General features: G+C 42.6%; 6 non-coding genes across 6 annotated transcripts; all 6 read left to right on the top strand.

The window, feature by feature from the left end:
• Nucleotides 1-19,148: 19,148 nt before the first annotated feature.
• LOC140275737 (U5 spliceosomal RNA) lies at nt 19,149-19,262 on the top strand. Its single transcript, XR_011908456.1, has one exon. It is a non-coding gene; the product is annotated as a U5 spliceosomal RNA (small nuclear RNA).
• A 308-nt stretch (nt 19,263-19,570) lies between these two features.
• On the top strand, nt 19,571-19,754 carry LOC140276048 (U2 spliceosomal RNA). The gene has a single exon (XR_011908738.1). It is a non-coding gene; the product is annotated as a U2 spliceosomal RNA (small nuclear RNA).
• A 2,199-nt stretch (nt 19,755-21,953) lies between these two features.
• Nucleotides 21,954-22,067, top strand: LOC140275736 (U5 spliceosomal RNA). The gene has a single exon (XR_011908455.1). It is a non-coding gene; the product is annotated as a U5 spliceosomal RNA (small nuclear RNA).
• A 308-nt stretch (nt 22,068-22,375) lies between these two features.
• LOC140276047 (U2 spliceosomal RNA) lies at nt 22,376-22,559 on the top strand. Its single transcript, XR_011908737.1, has one exon. It is a non-coding gene; the product is annotated as a U2 spliceosomal RNA (small nuclear RNA).
• Nucleotides 22,560-24,757: 2,198 nt separating this feature from the next.
• LOC140276329 (U5 spliceosomal RNA) lies at nt 24,758-24,871 on the top strand. Its single transcript, XR_011908932.1, has one exon. It is a non-coding gene; the product is annotated as a U5 spliceosomal RNA (small nuclear RNA).
• A 308-nt stretch (nt 24,872-25,179) lies between these two features.
• LOC140276046 (U2 spliceosomal RNA) lies at nt 25,180-25,363 on the top strand. The gene has a single exon (XR_011908736.1). It is a non-coding gene; the product is annotated as a U2 spliceosomal RNA (small nuclear RNA).
• Nucleotides 25,364-27,580: the final 2,217 nt, after the last annotated feature.

The following is a 27,580-nucleotide window of genomic DNA, read 5'->3' as shown; positions in this document are numbered from 1 at the left end:
CTGCAAGAAGGTGTGAATGTCCGACTATATTTGGTGAAAAGCAGGTGAAGCAAGGTCTGAATGCCCAACCTTACATCATCAAAAGCAGGAGTGCATGTGTTCGGCTACAAGAAGGTGTGAACGTCCAACCAAAGTTTGTAAAAAGCAGTTAAGAAAAGGTTCGAATATCCAACCATACATAATCAAAAGCGGGAGCAGAGCTGTTCGACTGCAAGTAGGTGTGAATGTCAGATCATAATTTGCAAAAAGCTGATGAGAAAGGGTGAGAATGCCCGACTATACACCATCAAATGCGGTAGCGGAGTTGTTCGGCTGTGAGTAGGTGTGAATCTCCAACCATAATTGCTGAAAAATGTGTTAGAAAAGGTAAAAATGCCGGTCCATACATAATCAAAATCGGGAGAGGTGGTGTTCAGTTGCAAGAAGGTCTAAATGTCCATCAATAATTGCTAGAAAACATGAAAGAAAATTTTCGAAAATCAAACCACACATGATCATAAGTGGGAGCGGAGTTGTTCGGCTGTGAGTAGGTGTGAATGTCCGACCATAATTGCTGAAAAATGTGTTAGAAAAGGTAAGAATGCCGGTCCATACATCATCAAAAGCGAGAGAGGTTGTGTTCGGCTGCAAGTAGGTGTGAATGTCCAGCCATAATTACTCACAAACGGGTAAGAAAAGGTAGTATTGCCAGACCATATATGATCAAAACAGGGAGCGGAGGTGGTTCAGCTGCAAGAAGGTTTGAATGTCCGACTAAAGTTCAAATATATTAACAAAAGCGGGAGGAGAGGTCTTCGGATGAGAGTGGTTGAAAATTTCCAACCATAATGTATAAAATGCGGTGAAAAAAAGGTGTGATAGAACACTAAAAGGTGGAGCGGAAGTGTTCGGCTGCAAGAAGGTGTGAATGTCCGACTATATTTGGTGAAAAGCAGGTGAAGCAAGGTCTGAATGCCCAACCTTACATCATCAAAAGCGAGAAAAGAGGTGTTTGGCTGCAAGAAGGCCATAGTTTGCCAAAAGCGGGTAAGGTGCGAATGTCCGACTAAATATCAACAAAATTTGGGGCGGAGGTCTTCGGATGCAAGTGGGTGTGAATGTCCGACTATATTTGGTGAAAAGCAGGTGAAGCAAGGTCTGAATGCCCAACCTTACATCATCAAAAGCGAGATCAGAGGTTTTTGGCTGCAAGAAGGCCATAGTTTGCCAAAAGCGGGTAAGGTGCGAATGACCGACTAAATATCAACAAAAGTGGGGGCGGAGGTCTTCGGATGCAAGTGGGTGTGAATATCCCACCATACAAGTATGGTGGAGAGGAAGCTGTGAATGGCCGACCATAGTAAAAGGCGGGTGAGAGAAGGTGCGAATGTCAAACCATACATAATCAAAACAGGGAGCGGAGGTGTTCTGCTGTAAGAAGGTGTGAATGTCCAAACATAGTTGGTAAAAAGCGGGTAAGAAAAGGTTAAAATACCCGACTGTACACAATCAATAGCGGGAGCGGAGTTGTTCGGCTACTAAAAGGTGTGAAAGTCCGACCATGGTTTGTAAAAACCGGGGAAGAAAAGGCTCGAAAGCCCGACTATACACCATCAAAAGTGGGAGCGGAGGTGTTCAGCTGCAAGACGGTCTGAATGTCCATCAATAATTGCTAGAAAACATGAAAGAAAATTTTCGAATATCAAACTGCACATGATCATAAGCGGGAGAGGAGGTGTTCAGCTGCAAGAAGGTGTGAATGTCTACCCATAATTACTGAAAAATGTGTAAGAAAAGGTGCGAATGCCTAACCATACATCATCAAAATAGGGAGCGGAGGTGTTCCGCTGTAAGACGGTGTGAATGTCCGACCATAGATGGTAAAAAGCGGCTAAGAAAAGGTTAAATTACCCGACTGTACACAATCAAAAGAGGGAGCGGAGTTGTTCAGCTAAGAGAAGGTGTGAAAGTCCGACCTTGGTTTGTAAAAAGCGGGTAAGAAAAGGTTCGTATGCCCGAATATACACCATCAAAAGCGGAAGCGGAGTTGTTCGGCTGTGAGTAGGTGTGAATCTCCAGCCATAATTGCTGAAAAATGTGTTAGAAAAGGTAAAAATGCCGGTCCATACATAATCAAAATCGGGAGAGGTGGTGTTCAGCTGCAAGAAGGTCTAAATGTCCATCAATAATTGCTAGAAAACATGAAAGAAAATTTTCGAAAATCAAACCACACATGATCATAAGTGGGAGAGGAGGTGTTCAGCTGCAAGAAGGTGTGAATGTCCACCCATAATACCTGAAAAATGGGTAAAAAAAAGGTGCGAATGCCCAACCATACATCATCAAAAGCAGGAGTGCATGTGTTCGGCTACAAGAAGGTGTGAACGTCCAACCAAAGTTTGTAAAAAGCAGTTAAGAAAAGGTTCGAATATCCAACCATACATAATCAAAAGCGGGTGCAGAGCTGTTCGACTGCAAGTAGGTGTGAATGTCAGATCATAATTTGCAAAAAGCTGATGAGAAAGGGTGAGAATGCCCGACTATACACCATTAAATGCGGTAGCGGAGTTGTTCGGCTGTGAGTAGGTGTGAATCTCCAACCATAATTGCTGAAAAATGTGTTAGAAAAGGTAAAAATGCCGGTCCATACATAATCAAAATCGGGAGAGGTGGTGTTCAGCTGCAAGAAGGTCTAAATGTCCATCAATAATTAATAGAAAACATGAAAGAAAATTTTCGAAAATCAAACCACACATGATCATAAGTGGGAGAGGAGGTGTTCAGCTGCAAGAAGGTGTGAATGTCCACCCATAATACCTGAAAAATGGGTAAAAAAAAAGGTGCGAATGCCCAACCATACATCATCAAAAGCAGGAGTGCATGTGTTCGGCTACAAGAAGGTGTGAACGTCCAACCAAAGTTTGTAAAAAGCAGTTAAGAAAAGGTTCGAATATCCAACCATACATAATCAAAAGCGGGAGAAGAGCTTTTCGACTGCAAGTAGGTGTGAATGTCAGATCATAATTTGCAAAAAGCTGATGAGAAAGGGTGAGAATGCCCGACTATACACCATCAAATGCGGGAGCGGAGTTGTTTGGCTGTGAGTAGGTGTGAATCTCCGACCATAATTGCTGAAAAATGTGTTAGAAAAGGTAAGAATGCCGGTCCATACATCATCAAAAACGAGAGAGGTTGTGTTCGGCTGCAAGTAGGTGTGAATGTCCAGCCATAATTACTCACAAACGGGTAAGAAAAGGTACTATTGCCTGACCATATATGATCAAAACAGGGAGCGGAGGTGGTTCAGCTGCAAGAAGGTTTGAATGTCCGACTAAAGTTCAAATATATTAACAAAAGCGGGAGGAGAGGTCTTCGGATGAGAGTGGTTGAAAATTTCCAACCATAATGTATAAAATGCGGTGAAAAAAAGGTGTGATAGAACACTAAAAGGTGGAGCGGAAGTGTTCGGCTGCAAGAAGGTGTGAATGTCCGACTATATTTGGTGAAAAGCAGGTGAAGCAAGGTCTGAATTCCCAACCTTACATCATCAAAAGCGAGATCAGAGGTGTTTGGCTGCAAGAAGGCCATAGTTTGCCAAAAGCGGGTAAGGTGCGAATGTCCGACTAAATATCAACAAAATTTGGGGCGGAGGTCTTCGGATGCAAGTGGGTGTGAATGTCCGACTATATTTGGTGAAAAGCAGGTGAAGCAAGGTCTGAATGCCCAACCTTACATCATCAAAAGCGAGATCAGAGGTGTTTGGCTGCAAGAAGGCCATAGTTTGCCAAAAGCGGGTAAGGTGCGAATGACCGACTAAATATCAACAAAAGTGGGGGCGGAGGTCTTCGGATGCAGGTGGGTGTGAATATCCCACCATACAAGTATGGTGGAGAGGAAGCTGTGAATGGCCGACCATAGTAAAAGGCGGGTGAGAGAAGGTGCGAATGTCAAACCATACATAATCAAAACAGGGAGCGGAGGTGTTCTGCTGTAAGTAGGTGTGAATGTCCAACCATAGTTGGTAAAAAGCGGGTAAGAAAAGGTTAAAATACCCGACTGTACACAATCAATAGCGGGAGCGGATGTGTTCGGCTACTAAAAGGTGTGAAAGTCCGACCATGGTTTGTAAAAAGCGGGTAAGAAAAGGTGCGAATGCCCGACAATGTATGATCAAAAGAGAGAGTGGAGGTTTTCGGCTGCAAGAAGGTCTGAATGTCCAACCATAATTTGTAAAAACCGGGCAAGAAAAGGCTCGAAAGCCCGACTATACAGCATCAAAAGTGGGAGCGGAGGTGTTCAGCTGCAAGACGGTCTGACTGTCCATCAATAATTGCTAGAAAATGTGAAAGAAAATTTTCGAATATCAAACTGCACATGATCATAAGCGGGAGAGGAGGATTTCAGCTGCAAGAAGGTGTGAATGTCCGACCATAGATGGTAAAAAGCGGGTAAGAAAAGGTTAAATTACCCGACTGTACACAATCAAAAGAGGGAGCGGAGTTGTTCAGCTAAGAGAAGGTGTGAAAGTCCGACCTTGGTTTGTAAAAAGCGGGTAAGAAAAGGTTCATATGCCCGAATATACACCATCAAAAGCGGAAGCAGAGGTGTTCGGCTGCAAGATATTGTGAACGTCCGACCAAAGTTTGTAAAAAGCAGTTAAGAAAAGGTTTGAATATCTAACCATACATAATCAAAAGCGGGAGCAGAGCTGTTCGACTGCAAGTAGGTGTGAATGTCAGATCATAATTTGCAAAAAGCTGATGAGAAAGGGTCAGAATGCCCGACTATACACCATCAAATGCGGTAGCGGAGTTGTTCGGCTGTGAGTAGGTGTGAATCTCCAACCATAATTGCTGAAAAATGTGTTAGAAAAGGTAAAAATGCCGGTCCATACATCATCAAAATCGGGAGAGGTGGTGTTCAGCTGCAAGAAGGTCTAAATGTCCATCAATAATTGCTAGAAAACATGAAAGAAAATTTTCGAAAATCAAACCACACATGATCATAAGTGGGAGAGGAGGTGTTCAGCTGCAAGACGGTGTGAATGTCCACCCATAATACCTGAAAAATGGGTAAAAAAAAGGTGCGAATGCCCAACCATACATCATCAAAAGCAGGAGTGCATGTGTTCGGCTACAAGAAGGTGTGAACGTCCAACCAAAGTTTGTAAAAAGCAGTTAAGAAAAGGTTCGAATATCATACCAAACATAATCAAAAGCAGGAGCAGAGCTGTTCGACTGCAAGTAGGTGTGAATGTCAGATCATAATTTGCAAAAAGCTGATGAGAAAGGGTGAGAATGCCCGACTATACACCATCAAATGCGGGAGCGGAGTTGTTCGGCTGTGAGTAGGTGTGAATGTCCGACCATAATTGCTGAAAAATGTGTTAGAAAAGGTAAGAAGGCCGGACCATATATCATCAAAAGCGGGAGAGGTTGTGTTCGGCTGCAAGAAGGTGTGAATGTCCAGCCAAATATTACTCACAAACGGGTAAGAAAAGGTACTATTGCCAGACCATATATGATCAAAACAGGGAGCGGAGGTGGTTCAGCTGCAAGAAGGTTTGAATGTCCGACTAAAGTTTGTAAAAAGCGGGTAAGACAAGGTGTGAATGCCCGACAATGTATGATCAAAAGAGGAGCGGAGGTTTTCGGCTGCAAGAAGGTCTGAATGTCCACCCATAATTACTGAAAAACGGGTAAGAAAAGGTGCGAAAGCCCAACCGCACATGATCATAAGTGGATGAGAAGGTGTTCGACTGCAAGTAGGTTTTAATGTAATCAATGTCTAGATAGATTTCAACAAAAAACAACGTTGTACTTTGCAGTAAAAGAAAGTGCACATCAAAAGTTTTAGGAATCCGAGAATAAGCTTATTTTCATGAGTTCTGCACGATTTCGGATTTTATGTATAAAATGAATTTCTTCACGCAAACTAAGTTAACACTGCTTTGTCCTTCATATGTACCCATTTCTACATATATTTCAAGCATAAACTTCCTCATATTACCCTGAATGAGAAAGAGCCACACTTGTGATTAAGCCATACCTCCCTTTTGAGGAGTTCTGCATGATTTGGGATTTTATCTATAAAATTAATTCCTTCACTCAAACTATGTTAAAACGGCTTTTACCTTCATATATATCAATGTCTCGATAGATTTAAACAAAAAAAAACAACGTTGTACTTTGCAATAAAAGAAAGAGCAAATCAAAAGTTTTAGGAATCCGAGAATAAGCTTATTTTCATGAGTTCTGCACGATTTCGGATTTTATGTATAAAATGAATTCATTCACTCAAACCAAGTTAAAACTGCTTTTTCCTTCATATTTATCAATGTCTAGATCGACTTCAACAAAGAACAACATTGTATTTTGCAGTAGAAGAAAGAGCAAAACTGAAGGATCAGGAATCCGAGAATAAGCTTCTTTTCATACGTTCTGCATGATTTGGGATTTTATGTATAAAATGAATTCCTTCACTCAAACTAAGTTAACACTGCTTTGTCCTTCATATGTACCCATTTCTACATATATTTCAAGCATAAACTTCCTCATACTACCCTGAATGAGAAAGAACCACACTTGTGATTAAGCCATACGCCCCTTTTGAGGAGTTCTGCATGATTTGGGATTTTATCTATAAAATCAATTCCTTCACTCAAACTATGTTAAAACGGCTTTTACCTTCATATTTATCAATGTCTCGATAGATTTAAACAAAAAAAACAACGTTGTACTTTGCAGTAAAAGAAAGAGCTAATCAAAAGTTTTAGGAATCCGAGAATAAGCTTATTTATATGAGTTCTGCACGATTTCGGATTTTATGTATAAAATGAATTAATTCACTCAAACCAAGTTAAAACTGCTTTTTCCTTCATATTTATCAATGTCTAGATCGACTTCAACAAAGAACAACATTGTATTTTGCAGTAGAAGAAAGAGCAACACTGAAAGATCAGGAATCCGAGAATAAGCTTATTTTCTTATGGGCAAGTGGGAACTGCTTTGTCCTTCATATTTATCAATGTGTAGATGGATTTCAACTTCTTCTACTGCAAAGTCCAATGTTTTTCTTTGTTGAAGTCGATCTAGACATTGATGAATATGGAAGGACAAAGCAGTTTTAACTTGGTTTGAGCAAAGCAATTCATTTTATAGCAAACTCCGAAATCGTGCAGAACTCATGAAAGCAGGCTTATACTCGGATTCCTGAAACTAGATTTGCTCTTTCTTTTACTGCAAAGTACAACGTTGTTTTTTTGTTTAAATATTTCTAGACATGGTAAATATGAAGGACAAATCAGTTTTAACATAGTTTGAGTGAAGTAATGCATTTTATAAGCAAAATCCCAAATCATGCAGAACTCACGAAATGCTTTTTCTCGCTTTTCACTGCTTTTTACAAACTTTGGTCGGACGTTCACACCTTCTTGCATCCGAACACCTCCGCTTCCGCTTTTGATGATGTATATTCGGGCATTTGAACCTTTTTTTACCCGCTTTTTACAAACCATTGTCGGACTTTCACACCTTCTTGCAGCCGAACACCACCTCTCCCGCTTTTGATGATGTATGGTCCAGTATTCTTACCTTTTCTAACACATTTTTCAGCAATTATGGTCGGACATTCACATCTACTCACAGCTGGACACCTCCGCTCCCGCTTTTGATCATACAATGTCGGGACATCGCTCCTTGTCTTACCAGCTTTTTACAAACTTTAGTCGAACATTCACACCTTCTTGCAGCTGAACACCTCCGCTCCCGCTTTTGATGATGTATAGTGGGGCTTTCGAGCCTTTTCTTACCCGGTTTTTACAAATTATGGTTGGACATTCAGACCTTGCAGCCGAACACCTCCGCTCTCTCTTTTGATCATACATTGTTGGGCATTCGCACCTTGTCTTACCAGCTTTTTACAAACTTTAGTCGAACATTCACACCTTCTTGCAGCTGAACACCTCCGCTCCCGCTTTTGATGATGTATAGTGGGGCTTTCGAGCCTTTTCTTACCCGGTTTTTACAAATTATGGTTGGACATTCAGACCTTGCAGCCGAACACCTCCGCTCTCTCTTTTGATCATACATTGTTGGGCATTCGCACCTTGTCTTACCCGCTTTTTACAAACTATAGTCAGACATTAACACCTTGCAGCTGAACCTCCGCTCCCTGTTTTGATCATGTATGGTCTGGCAATACTACCTTTTCTTCCCCCGTTTGTGAGTAATTATGGCTGGACATTCACACCTACTTGCAGTCGATCAGCTCTGCTCCCGCTTTTGATTATGTTTGGTTGGATATTCGAACCTTTTCTTAACTGCTTTTTACAAACCATGGTCGGACTTTCACACCTTCTTGTAGCCGAACAACTCCGCTCCCGCTATTGATTGTGTACAGTCGGGTATTTTAACCTTTTCTTACCCGCTTTTTACCAACTATGGTCGGACATTCACACCGTCTTACAGCGGAACACCTCCGCTCCCGCTTTTTATGGTGTATAGTCGGGCATTCGAACCTTTTCTTACCCGCTATTTACAAACTATGGTAGGACATTCAAACCTTCGTGTATCCGAAAACCTCCGCTCTCTCTTTTGATCATACATTGTCGGACATTCGCACCTTTTCTTACCCGCTTTTTACAAAACATGGTCGGACTGTCACACCTTCTTGTAGCCGAACACATCCGCTCCCGCTATTGATTGTGTACAGTCGGGTATTTTAACCTTTTCTTACCCGCTTTTTACCAAGTATGGTCGGACATTCACACCTTCGTACAGCGGAACACCTCCGCTCCCTCTTTTGATGGTGTATGTTCGGGCATTCAAACCTTTTCTTACCCGCTTTTTCCAAACTATGGTCAGCTATTCACAGCTTCCTCTCCACCATACTTGTATGGTGGGATATTCACACCCACTTGCATCCGAAAACCTCCGCCCCAAATTTTGTTGATATTCAGTCGGACATTCGCACCTTACCCGCTTTTGGCAAACTATGGCCTTCTTGCATTCTAACAACTCTGATCTTGCTTTTGATGATGTAAGGTTGGGCATTCAGACCTTGCTTCACCTGCTTTTCACCAAATATAGTCGGACATTCACACCTTCTTGCAGCCGAACACTTCCGCTCCACCTTTTAGTGTTCTATCACACCTTTTTTTTCACCGCATTTTATACATTATGGTTGGAAATTTTCAACCACTTTCATCCGAAGACCTCTCCTCCCGCTTTTGTTAATATATTTGAACTTTAGTTTGACATTCAAACCTTCTTGCAGCTTAACCACCTCCGCTCCCTGTTTTGATCATATATGGTCTGGCAATACTACCTTTTCTTACCCGTTTGTGAGTAATTATGGCTGGACATTCACACCTACTTGCAGCCGAACACAACCTCTCTCGCTTTTCATGATGTATGGACCGGCATTTTTACCTTTTCTAACACATTTTTCAGCAATTATGGTCGGAGATTCACACCTACTCACAGCCGAACAACTCCGCTCCCGCATTTGATGATGTATAGTCGGGCATTCTCACCCTTTCTCATCAGCTTTTTGCAAATTATGATCTGACATTCACACCTACTTGCAGTCGAACAGCTCTGCTCCCGCTTTTGATTATGTTTGGTTGGATATTCGAACCTTTTCTTAACTTCTTTTTACATATTTTGGTTGGACGTTCACACCTTCTTGTAGCCAAACACTTCCACTCCTGCTTTTGATGATGTATGGTTGGGCATTCACACCTTTTTTTTGCCCATTTTTCAGGAATTATGGGTGGACATTCACACCTTGCAGCTGAACACCTCCTATCCCACTTATGATCATGTGCGGTTTGATTTTCGAAAAGTTTCTTTCATGTTTTCTAGCAATTATTAATGGACATGTAGACCTTCTTGCAGCTGAACACCTCCGCTCCCGCTTTTGATCATACATTGTCAGGCATTCGCACCTTGTCTTACCCACTTTTTACAAACTTTAGTCGAACAGTCACACCTTTTTGCAGCCGAACACCACCTCTACCGCTTTTGATGATGTATGGTCCAGCATTCTTACCTTTTCCAACACATTCTTCAGCAATTATGGTCGGATATTCACACCTACTCAGAGCCGAACACCTCCGCTCCCGCAGTTGATGGTCTATAGTCGGGCATTCTACAGCGGAAAAGACTCATTCTTATGTTTGGTTAGATATTCAAACCTTTTCTTAACTGCTTTTTACAAACTTTGGTCGGACGTTCACAGTATCTTGCAGCCGAACACCTCCGCTTCCGCTTTTGATGGTGTATATTCGGGCATACGAACCTTTTCTTACCCACTTTTTACAAACCAAGGTCGGACTTTCACACCTTCTCTTAGCTGAACAACTCCGCTCCCTCTTTTGATTGTGTACAGTCGGGTAATTTAACCTTTTCTTACCCGCTTTTTACCATCTATGGTCGGACATTCACACCGTCTTACAGCGGAACAACTCCGCTCCCTCTTTTGATGATGTATGGTTAGGCATTCGCACCTTTTCTTACCCATTTTTCAGTAATTATGGGTAGACATTCACACCTTCTTGCAGCTGAAATCCTCCTCTCCTGCTTATGATCATGTGCAGTTTGATATTTGAAAATTTTCTTTCATGTTTTCTAGCAATTATTGATGGACATTCAGACCGTCTTGAAGCTGAACACCTCCGCTCCCACTTTTGATGGTGTATAGTCGGGCTTTCGAGCCTTTTCTTCCCCGGTTTTTACAAATTATGGTTGGACATTCAGACCTTCTTGCAGCCGAAAACCTCCACTCCCTCTTTTGATCATACATTGTCGGGCATTCGCACCTTTTCTTACCCGCTTTTTACAAACCATGGTCGGACTTTCACACCTTCTTGTAGCCGAACAACTCTGCTCCCGCTATTGATTGTGTACAGTCGGGTATTTTAACCTTTTCTTACCCGCTTTTTACCAACTATTGTTGGACATTCACACCGTCTTACAGCGGAACACCTCCGCTCCCTCTTTTGATGGTGTATGTTCGGGCACTCGAACCTTTTCTTACCCGCTTTTTACAAACTATGGTCAGACATTCAAACCTTCTTGTAGCCGAACACATCCACTCCTGCTTTTGATGATGGGTATTCAAACCTACTTGTTGCCCGATTTTCATTAATTATGGGTGGACATACACACCTTGTCGCAGCCAAACACCTCCGCTCCCTGTTTTGATCATGTATGATTGGACATTCGCACCTTTTCTCACCCGCTTTTTACTATGGTCGGCCATTCACAGCTTCCTCTCCACCATACTTGTATGGTGGGATATTCACACCCACTTGCATCCGAAGACATCCGCCCCCACTTTTGTTGATATTTAGTCGGTCATTCGCAGCTTACCCGCTTTTGGCAAACTATGGCCTTCTTGCAGCCAAACACCTCTGATCTCGTTTTTGATGATGTAAGGTTGGGCATTCAGACCTTGCTTCACCTGCTTTTCACCAAATATAGTCGAACAGTCACACCTTCTTGCAGCCGAACACTTCTGCTCCACCTTTTAGTGTTCTATGGGGTATTCACACCTTTTTTTTCACCGCATTTTATTGATTATGGTTGGAAATTCTCACCCACTCTTATCCGAAGACCTCTCCTCCTGCTTTTGTTAATATATAGTCGAGCATTCAAACCTTTTCTTACCCGCTTTTTACAAATTATGGTCGAACATTCACACCTACTTGCAGCCGAACACCTCCGCTCCCGCTTTTGATGGTGTATAGTCGGGCTTTCGAGCCTTTTCTTCCCCGGTTTTTACAAATTATGGTTGTACATTCAGACCTTGCAGCCGAAAACCTCCGCTCCCTCATTTGATCATACATTGTCAGGCATTCGCACCTTGTCTTACCCGCTTTTTATAAACTTTAGTCAGACATTCACACCTTGCAGCTGAACCACCTCCGCTCCCTGTTTTGATAATGTATGGTCTGGCAATACTACCTTTTCTTACCGGTTTTTGAGTAATTATGGCTGGACATTCACACCTACTTGCAGCCGAACACCACTTTTGCCGCTTTTGATGATGTATGGTCCGGCATTCTTGTCTTTTCTAACACATTTTTCAGCAATTATGGTTTGACATTCACACCTACTCACAGCCGAACACTTCCGCTCCCGCATTTGATGGTGTATAGTCGGGCATTCTCACCCTTTCTCATCAGCTTTTTGCAAATTATGATCTGACATTCACACCTACTTGCAGTCGAACAGCTCTGCTCCCGCTTTTGATTATGTTTGGTTGGATATTCGAAACTTTTCTTCACTGCTTTTTACAAACTTTGGTCGGACGTTCACACCTTCTCTCAGCCGAACACCTCCGCTTCCGCTTTTGATGGTATATATTCGGGCATTCGAACCTTTTCTTACCCGCTTTTTACAAACCATGGTCGGACTTTCACACCTTCTTGTAGCCGAACAACTCCGCTCCCGCTATTGATTGTGTACAGTCGGGTATTTTAACCTTTTCTTACCCGCTTTTTACCAACTATTGTTGGACATTCACACCGTCTTACAGCGGAACACCTCCGCTCCCTCTTTTGATGGTGTATGTTCGGGAATTCGAACCTTTTCTTACCGGCATTTTACGAACTATGGTCGGACATTCAAACCTTCTTTTAGCCGAACACATCCACTCCTGCTTTTGATGATGTATGGTTGAGCATTCGCACCTTTTCTTACCCATTTTTTACAAACTATGGTCGGACATTCACACCTTCTTGCAGCTGAACACCTCCTCTCCCGCTTATGATGATGTGTGGTTTGATATTCGAAAATTTTCTTTCATGTTTTCTAGCAATTATTGATGGACATTCAGACCTTCTTGCAGCTGAACACCTCCGCTCCCGCTTTTGATGATGTATAGTCGGGCTTTCGAGCCTTTTCTTCCCCGGTTTTTACAAAATTATTGTTGGACATTCAGACCTTCTTGCAGCCGAAAACCTCCGCTCCCTCTTTTGATCATACATTGTCGGGCATTCGCACCTTCTCTTACCCGCTTTTTACAAACCAGGGTCGGACTTTCACACCTTTTAGTAGCCGAACAACTCCGCTCCCGCTATTTATTGTGTACAGTCGGGTATTTTCACCTTTTCTTACCCGCTTTTTACCAACTATGGTCCGACATTCACACCTTCTTACAGCGGAACACCTCCGCTTCCTCTTTTGATGGTGTATGTTCGGGCATTCGAACCTTTTCTTACCCGCTTTTTACAAACTATGGTCGGACATTAAAACCTTCTTGTAGCCGAACACATCCACTCCTGCTTTTGATGATGGGTATTCAAACCTACTTGTTGCCCGCTTTTCATTAATTATGGGTGGACATACACACCTTGTCGCAGCCAAACACCTCCGCTCCCTGTTAGGATCATGTATGGTTAGGCATTCGTACCTTTTCTTACCCATTTTGCAGTAATTATGGGTGGACATTCACACCTTCTTGCATTTGAACACCTCCTCTCCCGCTTATGATCATGTGCGGTTTGATATTCGAAAATTCTCTTCCATGTTTTCTAGCAATTATTGATGGACATTCAGACCTTCTTGCAGCTGAACACCTCCGCTCCAGCTGTTGATGGTGTATAGTCGGGCTTTCGAGCCTTTTCTTCCCAGATTTTTACAAAATATGGATGGACATTCAGACCTTGTTTCAGCCGAAAACCTCCGCTCCCTCTTTTGATCATACATTGTCGGGCATTCGCACCTTTTCTTACCCGCTTTTTACAAACCATGGTCGGACTTTCACACCTTTTAGTAGCGGAACAACTCTGCTCCCGCTATTGATTGTGTACAATCGGGTATTTTAACCTTTTCTTACCTGCTTTTTGCCAACTATGGTCGGACATTCACACCTTCTTACAGCGGCACACCTCCGCTCCCTCCTTTGATGGTGCATGTTCGGGCATTCGAACCTTTTCTTACCCGCTTTTTACAAACTATGGTCAGACATTCAAACCTTCTTGTAGCCGAACACATCCACTCCTGCTTTTGATGATGGGTATTCAAACCTACTTGTTGCCCGCTTTTCATTAATTATGGGTGGACATACACACCTTGTCGCAGCCAAACACCTCCGCTCCCTGTTTTGATCATGTATGATTGGACATTCGCACCTTTTCTCACCCGCTTTTTACTATGGTCGGCCATTCACAGCTTCCTCTCCACCATACTTGTATGGTGGGATATTCACACCCACTTGCACCCGAAGACATCCGCCCCCACTTTTGTTGATATTTAGTCGGTCATTCGCAGCTTACCCGCTTTTGGCAAACTATGGCCTTCTTGCAGCCAAACACCTCTGATCTCGTTTTTGATGATGTAAGGTTGGGCATTCAGACCTTGCTTCACCTGCTTTTCACCAAATATAGTCGAACAGTCACACCTTCTTGCAGCCGAACACTTCTGCTCCACCTTTTAGTGTTCTATGGGGTATTCACACCTTTTTTTTCACCGCATTTTATTGATTATGGTTGGAAATTCTCACCCACTCTTATCCGAAGACCTCTCCTCCTGCTTTTGTTAATATATAGTCGAGCATTCAAACCTTTTCTTACCCGCTTTTTACAAATTATGGTCGAACATTCACACCTACTTGCAGCCGAACACCTCCGCTCCCGCTTTTGATGGTGTATAGTCGGGCTTTCGAGCCTTTTCTTCCCCGGTTTTTACAAATTATGTTTGTACATTCAGACCTTGCAGCCGAAAACCTCCGCTCCCTCATTTGATCATACATTGTCAGGCATTCGCACCTTGTCTTACCCGCTTTTTATAAACTTTAGTCAGACATTCACACCTTGCAGCTGAACCACCTCCGCTCCCTGTTTTGATAATGTATGGTCTGGCAATACTACCTTTTCTTACCGGTTTGTGAGTAATTATGGCTGGACATTCACACCTACTTGCAGCCGAACACCACTTTTGCCGCTTTTGATGATGTATGGTCCGGCATTCTTGTCTTTTCTAACACATTTTTCAGCAATTATGGTTTGACATTCACACCTACTCACAGCCGAACACTTCCGCTCCCGCATTTGATGGTGTATAGTCGGGCATTCTCACCCTTTCTCATCAGCTTTTTGCAAATTATGATCTGACATTCACACCTACTTGCAGTCGAACAGCTCTGCTCCCGCTTTTGATTATGTTTGGTTGGATATTCGAAACTTTTCTTCACTGCTTTTTACAAACTTTGGTCGGACGTTCACACCTTCTCTCAGCCGAACACCTCCGCTTCCGCTATTGATTGTGTACAGTCGGGTATTTTAACCTTTTCTTACCCGCTTTTTACCAACTATTGTTGGACATTCACACCGTCTTACAGCGGAACACCTCCGCTCCCTCTTTTGATGGTGTATGTTCGGGCATTCAAACCTTTTCTTACCGGCATTTTACGAACTATGGTCGGACATTCAAACCTTCTTTTAGCCGAACACATCCACTCCTGCTTTTGATGATGTATGGTTGAGCATTCGCACCTTTTCTTACCCATTTTTTACAAACTATGGTCGGACATTCACACCTTCTTGCAGCTGAACACCTCCTCTCCCGCTTATGATGATGTGTGGTTTGATATTCGAAAATTTTCTTTCATGTTTTCTAGCAATTATTGATGGACATTCAGACCTTCTTGCAGCTGAACACCTCCGCTCCCGCTTTTGATGATGTATAGTCGGGCTTTCGAGCCTTTTCTTCCCCGGTTTTTACAAAATTATTGTTGGACATTCAGACCTTCTTGCAGCCGAAAACCTCCGCTCCCTCTTTTGATCATACATTGTCGGGCATTCGCACCTTCTCTTACCCGCTTTTTACAAACCACGGTCGGACTTTCACACCTTTTAGTAGCCGAACAACTCCGCTCCCGCTATTTATTGTGTACAGTCGGGTATTTTCACCTTTTCTTACCCGCTTTTTACCAACTATGGTCAGACATTCACACCTTCTTACAGTGGAACACCTCCGCTCCCTCTTTTGATGGTGTATGTTCGGGCATTCGAACCTTTTCTTACCCGCTTTTTACAAACTATGGTCGGACATTAAAACCTTCTTGTAGCCAAACACATCCACTCCTGCTTTTGATGATGTATGGTTGGGCATTCGTACCTTTTCTTACCCATTTTGCAGTAATTATGGGTGGACATTCACACCTTTTTGCATTTTAACACCTCCTCTCCCGCTTATGATCATGTGCGGTTTGATATTCGAAAATTCTCTTCCATGTTTTCTAGCAATTATTGATGGACATTCAGACCTTCTTGCAGCTGAACACCTCCGCTCTAGCTGTTGATGGTGTATAGTCGGGCTTTCGAGCCTTTTCTTCCCAGATTTTTACAAATTATGGATGGACATTCAGACCTTCTTTCAGCCGAAAACCTCCACTCCCTCTTTTGATCATACATTGTCGGGCATTCGCACCTTTTCTTACCCGCTTTTTACAATTCATGGTCGGACTTTCACACCTTTTAGTAGCGGAACAACTCTGCTCCCGCTATTGATTGTGTACAATAGGGTATTTTAACCTTTTCTTACCTGCTTTTTGCCAATTATGGTTGGACATTCACACCTTACAGCGGAACACCTCCGCTCCCTCCTTTGATGGTGTATGTTCGGGCATTCAAACCTTTTCTTACCCGCTTTTTACAAACTATGGTCAGACATTCAAACCTTCTTGTAGCCGAACACATCCACTCCTGCTTTTGATGATGGGTATTCAAACCTACTTGTTGCCCGCTTTTCATTAATTATGGGTGGACATACACACCTTGTCGCAGCCAAACACCTCCGCTCCCTGTTAGGATCATGTATGGTTGGGCATTCGTACCTTTTCTTACCCATTTTGCAGTAATTATGGGTGGACATTCACACCTTCTTGCATTTGAACACCTCCTCTCCCGCTTATGATCATGTGCGGTTTGATATTCGAAAATTCTCTTCCATGTTTTCTAGCAATTATTGATGGACATTCAGACCTTCTTGCAGCTGAACACCTCCGCTCCAGCTGTTGATGGTGCATAGTCGGGCTTTCGAGCCTTTTCTTCCCCGGTTTTTACAAATTATGGTTGGACATTCAGACCTTGCAGTCGAAAACCTCCGCTCCCTCTTTTGATCATACATTGTCAGGCATTCGCACCTACTTGCAGCCGAATACTTCCGCTCCACCTTTTAGTGATGTATGGTTGGCATTTGCACCTTTTCTTACCCTTTCTTACCCTACTGATTGCTTAAGATTAAGTTGTTTTTTCTCAAACTACAACATTTTTTTAATTGTTGAAACTTGATTTGAAGTGGATAAATAAGGAGGAAAAACAGTTTTAAGTCAGGCTGATAGAAGGAATTCATTTTATAGCAAAATCTGTATTTCGTCATATGTCGAGAGATGCTTATTGCTGAAGAAGTACAAAGTACAACGTTGTTTATCGTTGAAACTTGATTAGACATGAATAAATATGAAGGACAAAGCAGTCTTAACTTGGTTAGAGTTAAGGAATTCGTTTTATAGGAGAATCCGAATTCGTGCATAACTCGTAAAATAGAGCTTATTTTCGGATTCCTGAAGAATGAGTCTGGTTCTTTCTCATAATACAAAGTTTGTTGTTTATTGTTGAAACTTCATCAGAAGTGAAGAAATAAATGAATGCCTATCAACAAATGTGGGATCTAAACTCTAGTGCTTCCTCTAAAATAATTTCCTTTCTCAATTCAGAAATGTGTGTGTGTAAGTCACAACACCCGTGACACCAAAACGGCTTTCTTTTCTCTCTTTTCTCTACACTCTGCACTGTGAGCACACACACCAAATCAGAAAGGCTTTTTTCTCTCTTTTCTACATTATGGACTGTGGGGACACAAAACCGCTCTCTCTTTTTTTTTTTGATTGTGTGCCAGGGCGTTGTCTCACGTATTAGATTATGCTTACGATACGAATGGGTTTATCAGTCACATCAGAATCCATACATACTGATCCTCCCGTAATAAAATGGTCGGATCTTATCAAACACACTTTGTTTCTTGTGACAATCAAGTCAGCGAAACAGCGTATACACGTCAAGACACTGAATCAAGTTTGCCACAAGAACTCATAAGTTTGGCAGTATTGCTCTGCCGTCAGCAATCATACACCCATTTTATTTTCGTGAGACATGTGCAGGCACCTGTTCATCTACTGTTCTATCACTATGAATTAGTTTATCTATTATTAATAAGGATACTTCTACAACTACTATCAAAGTATGTCCAGACTTCTTATGTTGTCAGTTGCTATATATGAATAAGTGGGTAGCTACTGACAAGCATTAAGCATGTCACACAGCCCAAACATATAACATTTCAGGACACACCACACAGTTAACAACCACAGTGAAGTGTCAAAGCCCAAACATGTAACATTCAACAGTACACTTACACAACACATTCAAATCAAACAGTCAGACAACATACAAGAACATATACCCCAGCCGGCATTGCTCCCTGCCTATTTTCCTACAGCTCACTATGTGTGCGCACACCTTTATTCACAAACTCTTCAACTTATACTCTTTTACCAAAGCTGCTACAGCTCGATTGGCCGAATACCCTTAGATCCTATTTCGGTGAATTTGACATCTGCCTTACATGTAACAGATTAGCGGTTTAGCAGTTTTAATTTAGTTTGAGTGAAGGAATTCATTTTATAGCAAAATCCGAAATCGTGAAGAACTCATGAAAGTAAGCTTATTCTCGGATTCCTGAAACTTTAGATTTGCTCTTTCTTTTACTGCAAAGTACAACGTTGTTTTTTTTTTTGTTTAAATCTTTCTAGACATGGTAAATATGAAGGACAAAGCAGTTTTAACATAGTTTGAGTGAAGGAATTCATTTTATAGATAAAATCCCAAGAGTCTGCTGAGAAAAGAGAGTGAATGCGAAGTAGACTTTAACACGGCTCTGGGAGCGAGCCGAGTGTGGGCTGACCGGGAGAATTGCTTGAAAGAAACGCGACACCGAATGAGCGGTCAGAACAAAGCCTCAATACGGTGTTCCCGTGGTGTTTTTGTTGCTGCCTTGTCGATTGCACAGGGGCAAGCGTTTCAACCAAGCAACGCTCACCATGGGGAAGGTGGCTATGGCAACTAGCCTGATGCCCTGCTCCCGCAGTGACGGATAATCGTACTCTGGTTTCTCTTCATAACATACAAGTCTTTCGCCTTTTACTAAAGACTTTCGTGGAGAGCAGCACTAATGAGTTGTTTCTATTTTTGGCAGGCTTTACCTTTGCGGGTGAAGCCCTTTCTGTCTGTGCAAAAGAAATCTTGTTACTGTGCAGAGTGACTTCTCTGAGTAGAGTCGCCTTACTTGTTGCGATTGTGCCGATGTTCGAAGCTGGAGTGCAAAGTTGTTGCTTGAATGGTGCTTGCTGGAGCATGCGGGAGTGCAAAGTTATACCATTTAAAAGGGCTGAAGAGTGCTCAGTGCAGCGGGTGGGCGGAGGTGCAACGTGACACTCTGGCCACCTATGGCCATAAAAAGAACACTGCTACAAGTGCGCATTGTGCCAGCAAGGGCCCTCGGACCTGAAACAGTGGACAGTTATCGCTTCTCGGCCTTTTGGCTAAGATCAAGTGTAGTATCTGTTCTTATCAGTTTAATATGTCCTCTATACGAGGACTACATATTAAATGGATTTTTAAGAATAGGAGTTGAAAAAGAAGCTTGCTCCGTTCACTCCAAGCATCGACCCGGTACTGCAGTGCCGCTGGGAACGGTGCGCTCTTCTCTGCTCTTGTGAAAAAGCAAACAGCGGTGCAGGATGGAAGTTTCAGGGAGCCCAAGATGAAACTTTCTTTTAATCTGCTGAGAAAAGAGAGTGAATGCGAAGTAGACTTTAACACAGCTCTGGGAGCGAGCCGAGTGTGGGCTAACCGGGAGAATTGCTTGAAAGAAACGCGACACCGAATGAGTGGTCAGAACAAAGCCTCAATACGGTGTTCCCGTGGTGTTTGTGGCTGCCTTGTCTTTTGCACAGAGTAAAAGACAAGGCAGCCATCGAATAGGGCCCGATTGTTCCTACTTGGTCAGCCGAGGAGCAAGGGGGGGGAGCAAGCGTCTCAACCAAGCAAATCTCACCAAGTAGGAACAATCGGGCCCTATTCGATGGCTGCAACACCTGAAAGAGATATTGATGCGAGACCCGATCAAAAGCTTTTTCAAAGTCTAAATTTAAGATGACAAGCCGGGTGTTTCTGTCTCTAGCGTAATCAATGATGTCTCGAATCAGTACGAGGCTGTCGGTGAGTTGTCTCTCTGAGATGGCACAAGCCTGGTCTGGGTGAATTACCTCCTCTAAAACAGAGGACATCCGTGTCGTTAAAACCTTGCTAAAAAGTTTACAGTCAAAGTTTAAAAGTGTGATGGGCCTCCAATTCTTTAGGTCAGTCTTATCATTTTTATCAGAAGTGAAGAAATAAATGAATGCCTATCAACAAATGTGGGATCTAAACTCTAGTGCTTCCTCTAAAATAATTTCCTTTCACAATTTAGAAATGTGTGTGTGTAAGTCACAACACCCGTGACACCAAAACGGCTTTCTTTTCTCTACACTCTGCACTATGAGCACACACACCAAATCAGAAAGGCTTTTTTCTCTCTTTTCTACATTATGGACTGTGGGGACACAAAACCGCTCTCTCTTTTTTTTTTTGATTGTGTGCCAGGGCGTTGTCTCACGTATTAGATTATGCTTACGATACGAATGGGTTTATCAGTCACATCAGAATCCATACATACTGATCCTCCCGTAATAAAATGGTCGGATCTTATCAAACACACTTTGTTTCTTGTGAAAATCAAGTCAGCGAAACAGCGTATACACGTCAAGACACTGAATCAAGTTTGCCACAAGAACTCATAGGTTTGGCAGTATTGCTCTGCTGTCAGCAATCATACACCCATTTTATTTTCGTGAGACATGTGCAGGCAACTGTTCATCTACTGTTCTATCACTATGAATTAGTTTATCTATTATTAATAAGGATACTTCTACAACTACTATCAAAGTATGTCCAGACTTCTTATGTTGTCAGTTGCTATATATGAATAAGTGGGTAGCTACTGACAAGCATTAAGCATGTCACACAGCCCAAACATATAACATTTCAGGACACACCACACAGTTAACAACCACAGTGAAGCGTGTCAAAGCCCAAACATGTAACATTCAACAGGACACTTACACAACACATTCAAATCAAACAGTCAGACAACATACAAGAACATATACCCCAGCCGGCATTGCTCCCTGCCTATTTTCCTACAGCTCACTATGTGTGCGCACACCTTTATTCACAAACTCTTCAACTTATACTCTTTTACCAAAGCTGCTACAGCTCGATTGGCCGAATACCCTTAGATCCTATTTCGGTGAATTTGACATCTGCCTTACATGTAACAGATTAGCAGTTTAGCAGTTTTAATTTAGTTTGAGTGAAGGAATTCATTTTATAGCAAAATCCGAAATCGTGAAGAACTCATGAAAGTAAGCTTATTCTCGGATTCCTGAAACTTTAGATTTGCTCTTTCTTTTACTGCCAAGTACAACGTTGTTTTTTTTTTGTTTAAATCTTTCTAGACATGGTAAATATGAAGGACAAAGCAGTTTTAACATAGTTTGAGTGAAGGAATTCATTTTATGGATAAAATCCCAAGAGTCTGCTGAGAAAAGAGAGTGAATGCGAAGTAGACTTTAACACGGCTCTGGGAGCGAGCCGAGTGTGGGCTAACCAGGAGAATTGCTTGAAAGAAACGCGACACCGAATGAGCGGTCAGAACAAAGCCTCAATACGGTGTTCCCGTGGTGTTTTTGTTGCTGCCTTGTCGATTGCACAGGGGCAAGCGTTTCAACCAAGCAACGCTCACCATGGGGAAGGTGGCTATGGCAACTAGCCTGATGCCCTGCTCCCGCAGTGACGGATATTCGTACTCTGGTTTCTCTTCATAACATACAAGTCTTTCGCCTTTTACTAAAGACTTTCGTGGAGAGCAGCACTAATGAGTTGTTTCTATTTTTGGCAGGCTTTACCTTTGCGGGTGAAGCCCTTTCTGTCTGTGCAAAAGAAATCTTGTTACTGTGCAGAGTGACTTCTCTGAGTAGAGTCGCCTTACTTGTTGCGATTGTGCCGATGTTCGAAGCTGGAGTGCAAAGTTGTTGCTTGAATGGTGCTTGCTGGAGCATGCGGGAGTGCAAAGTTATACCATTTAAAAGGGCTGAAGAGTGCTCAGTGCAGCGGGTGGGCGGAGGTGCAACGTGACACTCTGGCCACCTATGGCCATAAAAAGAACACTGCTACAAGTGCGCATTGTGCCAGCAAGGGCCCTCGGACCTGAAACAGTGGACAGTTATCGCTTCTCGGCCTTTTGGCTAAGATCAAGTGTAGTATCTGTTCTTATCAGTTTAATATGTCCTCTATACGAGGACTACATATTAAATGGATTTTTAAGAATAGGAGTTGAAAAAGAAGCTTGCTCCGTTCACTCCAAGCATCGACCCGGTACTGCAGTGCCGCTGGGAACGGTGCGCTCTTCTCTGCTCTTGTGAAAAAGCAAACAGCGGTGCAGGATGGAAGTTTCAGGGAGCCCAAGATGAAACTTTCTTTTAATCTGCTGAGAAAAGAGAGTGAATGCGAAGTAGACTTTAACACAGCTCTGGGAGCGAGCCGAGTGTGGGCTAACCGGGAGAATTGCTTGAAAGAAACGCGACACCGAATGAGTGGTCAGAACAAAGCCTCAATACGGTGTTCCCGTGGTGTTTGTGGCTGCCTTGTCTTTTGCACAGAGTAAAAGACAAGGCAGCCATCGAATAGGGCCCGATTGTTCCTACTTGGTCAGCCGAGGAGCAAGGGGGGGAAGCAAGCGTCTCAACCAAGCAAATCTCACCAAGTAGGAACAATCGGGCCCTATTCGATGGCTGCAACACCTGAAAGAGATATTGATGCGAGACCCGATCAAAAGCTTTTTCAAAGTCTAAATTTAAGATGACAAGCCGGGTGTTTCTGTCTCTAGCGTAATCAATGATGTCTCGAATCAGTACGAGGCTGTCGGTGAGTTGTCTCTCTGAGATGGCACAAGCCTGGTCTGGGTGAATTACCTCCTCTAAAACAGAGGACATCCGTGTCGTTAAAACCTTGCTAAAAAGTTTACAGTCAAAGTTTAAAAGTGTGATGGGCCTCCAATTCTTTAGGTCAGTCTTATCATTTTTATCAGAAGTGAAGAAATAAATGAATGCCTATCAACAAATGTGGGATCTAAACTCTAGTGCTTCCTCTAAAATAATTTCCTTTCACAATTTAGAAATGTGTGTGTGTAAGTCACAACACCCGTGACACCAAAACGGCTTTCTTTTCTCTACACTCTGCACTATGAGCACACACACCAAATCAGAAAGGCTTTTTTCTCTCTTTTCTACATTATGGACTGTGGGGACACAAAACCGCTCTCTCTTTTTTTTTTTTGATTGTGTGCCAGGGCGTTGTCTCACGTATTAGATTATGCTTACGATACGAATGGGTTTATCAGTCACATCAGAATCCATACATACTGATCCTCCCGTAATAAAATGGTCGGATCTTATCAAACACACTTTGTTTCTTGTGACAATCAAGTCAGCGAAACAGCGTATACACGTCAAGACACTGAATCAAGTTTGCCACAAGAACTCATAGGTTTGGCAGTATTGCTCTGCTGTCAGCAATCATACACCCATTTTATTTTCGTGAGACATGTGCAGGCACCTGTTCATCTACTGTTCTATCACTATGAATTAGTTTATCTATTATTAATAAGGATACTTCTACAACTACTATCAAAGTATGTCCAGACTTCTTATGTTGTCAGTTGCTATATATGAATAAGTGGGTAGCTACTGACAAGCATTAAGCATGTCACACAGCCCAAACATATAACATTTCAGGACACACCACACAGTTAACAACCACAGTGAAGTGTCAAAGCCCAAACATGTAACATTCAACAGGACACTTACACAACACATTCAAATCAAACAGTCAGACAACATACAAGAACATATACCCCAGCCGGCATTGCTCCCTGCCTATTTTCCTACAGCTCACTATGTGTGCGCACACCTTTATTCACAAACTCTTCAACTTATACTCTTTTACCAAAGCTGCTACAGCTCGATTGGCCGAATACCCTTAGATCCTATTTCGGTGAATTTGACATCTGCCTTACATGTAACAGATTAGCGGTTTAGCAGTTTTAATTTAGTTTGAGTGAAGGAATTCATTTTATAGCAAAATCCGAAATCGTGAAGAACTCATGAAAGTAAGCTTATTCTCGGATTCCTGAAACTTTAGATTTGCTCTTTCTTTTACTGCCAAGTACAACGTTGTTTTTTTTTTGTTTAAATCTTTCTAGACATGGTAAATATGAACGACAAAGCAGTTTTAACATAGTTTGAGTGAAGGAATTCATTTTATAGATAAAATCCCAAGAGTCTGCTGAGAAAAGAGAGTGAATGCGAAGTAGACTTTAACACGGCTCTGGGAGCGAGCCGAGTGTGGGCTAACCAGGAGAATTGCTTGAAAGAAACGCGACACCGAATGAGCGGTCAGAACAAAGCCTCAATACGGTGTTCCCGTGGTGTTTTTGTTGCTGCCTTGTCGATTGCACAGGGGCAAGCGTTTCAACCAAGCAACGCTCACCATGGGGAAGGTGGCTATGGCAACTAGCCTGATGCCCTGCTCCCGCAGTGACGGATAATCGTACTCTGGTTTCTCTTCATAACATACAAGTCTTTCGCCTTTTACTAAAGACTTTCGTGGAGAGCAGCACTAATGAGTTGTTTCTATTTTTGGCAGGCTTTACCTTTGTGGGTGAAGCCCTTTCTGTCTGTGCAAAAGAAATCTTGTTACTGTGCAGAGTGACTTCTCTGAGTAGAGTCGCCTTACTTGTTGCGATTGTGCCGATGTTCGAAGCTGGAGTGCAAAGTTGTTGCTTGAATGGTGCTTGCTGGAGCATGCGGGAGTGCAAAGTTATACCATTTAAAAGGGCTGAAGAGTGCTCAGTGCAGCGGGTGGGCGGAGGTGCAACGTGACACTCTGGCCACCTATGGCCATAAAAAGAACACTGCTACAAGTGCGCATTGTGCCAGCAAGGGCCCTCGGACCTGAAACAGTGGACAGTTATCGCTTCTCGGCCTTTTGGCTAAGATCAAGTGTAGTATCTGTTCTTATCAGTTTAATATGTCCTCTATACGAGGACTACATATTAAATGGATTTTTAAGAATAGGAGTTGAAAAAGAAGCTTGCTCCGTTCACTCCAAGCATCGACCCGGTACTGCAGTGCCGCTGGGAACGGTGCGCTCTTCTCTGCTCTTGTGAAAAAGCAAACAGCGGTGCAGGATGGAAGTTTCAGGGAGCCCAAGATGAAACTTTCTTTTAATCTGCTGAGAAAAGAGAGTGAATGCGAAGTAGACTTTAACACAGCTCTGGGAGCGAGCCGAGTGTGGGCTAACCGGGAGAATTGCTTGAAAGAAACGCGACACCGAATGAGTGGTCAGAACAAAGCCTCAATACGGTGTTCCCGTGGTGTTTGTGGCTGCCTTGTCTTTTGCACAGAGTAAAAGACAAGGCAGCCATCGAATAGGGCCCGATTGTTCCTACTTGGTCAGCCGAGGAGCAAGGGGGGGGAGCAAGCGTCTCAACCAAGCAAATCTCACCAAGTAGGAACAATCGGGCCCTATTCGATGGCTGCAACACCTGAAAGAGATATTGATGCGAGACCCGATCAAAAGCTTTTTCAAAGTCTAAATTTAAGATGACAAGCCGGGTGTTTCTGTCTCTAGCGTAATCAATGATGTCTCGAATCAGTACGAGGCTGTCGGTGAGTTGTCTCTCTGAGATGGCACAAGCCTGGTCTGGGTGAATTACCTCCTCTAAAACAGAGGACATCCGTGTCGTTAAAACCTTGCTAAAAAGTTTACAGTCAAAGTTTAAAAGTGTGATGGGCCTCCAATTCTTTAGGTCAGTCTTATCATTTTTATCAGAAGTGAAGAAATAAATGAATGCCTATCAACAAATGTGGGATCTAAACTCTAGTGCTTCCTCTAAAATAATTTCCTTTCACAATTTAGAAATGTGTGTGTGTAAGTCACAACACCCGTGACACCAAAACGGCTTTCTTTTCTCTACACTCTGCACTATGAGCACACACACCAAATCAGAAAGGCTTTTTTCTTTCTTTTCTACATTATGGACTGTGGGGACACAAAACCGCTCTCTCTTTTTTTTTTTATCGTGTGCCAGGGCGTTGTCTCACGTATTAGATTGTGCTTAAGATACGAATGGGTTTATCAGTCACATCAGAATCCATACATACTGATCCTCCCGTAATAAAATGGTCGGATCTTATCAAACACACTTTGTTTCTTGTGACAATCAAGTCAGCGAAACAGCGTATACACGTCAAGACACTGAATCAAGTTTGCCACAAGAACTCATAAGTTTGGCAGTATTGCTCTGCCATCAGCAATGATACACCCATTTTATTTTCGTGAGACATGTGCAGGCACCTGTTCATCTACTGTTCTATCACTATGAATTAGTTTATCTATTATCAATAAGGATACTTCTACAACTACTCTATCAAAGTATGTCCGGACTTCTTACGTTGTCAGTTGCTATATATGAATAAGTGGGTAGCTACTGACAAGCATTAAGCATGTCACACAGCCCAAACATATAACATTTCAGGACACACCACACAGTTAACAACCACAGTGAAGCGTGTCAAAGCCCAAACATGTAACATTCAACAGGACACTTACACAACACATTCAAATCAAACAGTCAGACAACATACAAGAACATATACGCCAGCCGGCATTGCTCCCTGCCTATTTTCCTACAGCTCACTATGTGTGCGCACACCTTTATTCACAAACTCTTCAACTTATACTCTTTTACCGAAGCTGCTATAGCTCGATTGGCCGAATACCGAATAATCCTAATTCGGTGAATTTGACATCTGCCTTACATGTAACAGATTAGCGGTTTAGCAGTTTTAATTTAGTTTGAGTGAAGGAATTCATTTTATAGCAAAATCCGAAATCGTGAAGAACTCATGAAAGTAAGCTTATTCTCGGATTCCTGAAACTTTAGATTTGCTATTTCTTTTACTGCAAAGTACAACGTTGGTTTTTTTGTTTAAATCTTTCAAGACATGGTAAATATGAAGGACAAAGCAGTTTTAACATAGTTTGAGTGAATTTATTCATTTTATTGATAAAATCCCAAGAGTCTGCTGAGAAAAGAGAGTGAATGCGAAGTAGACTTTAACACGGCTCTGGGAGCGAGCCGAGTGCGGGCTAACCGGGAGAATTGCTTGAAAGAAACGCGACACCGAATGAGCGGTCAGAACAAAGCCTCAATACGGGATTCTCGTGGTGTTTTTGTTGCTGCCTTGTCTTTTGCACAGAGTAAAAGACAAGGCAGCCATCGAATAGGGCCCGATTGTTCCTACTTGGTCAGCCGAGGAGCAAGGGGGGGAGCAAGCGTCTCAACCAAGCAAAGCTCACCATGGGGAA

The sequence above is a fragment of the Leuresthes tenuis genome, unplaced genomic scaffold, assembly GCF_036924035.1.
Source record: "Leuresthes tenuis unplaced genomic scaffold, fLeuTen1.0.hap1 SCAF_18, whole genome shotgun sequence".
Classification (NCBI taxonomy): Eukaryota; Metazoa; Chordata; class Actinopteri; order Atheriniformes; family Atherinopsidae; genus Leuresthes; species Leuresthes tenuis.
Note: the sequence above shows the minus strand (reverse complement) of the source record. Positions and strands in the feature narration are given on the sequence as shown.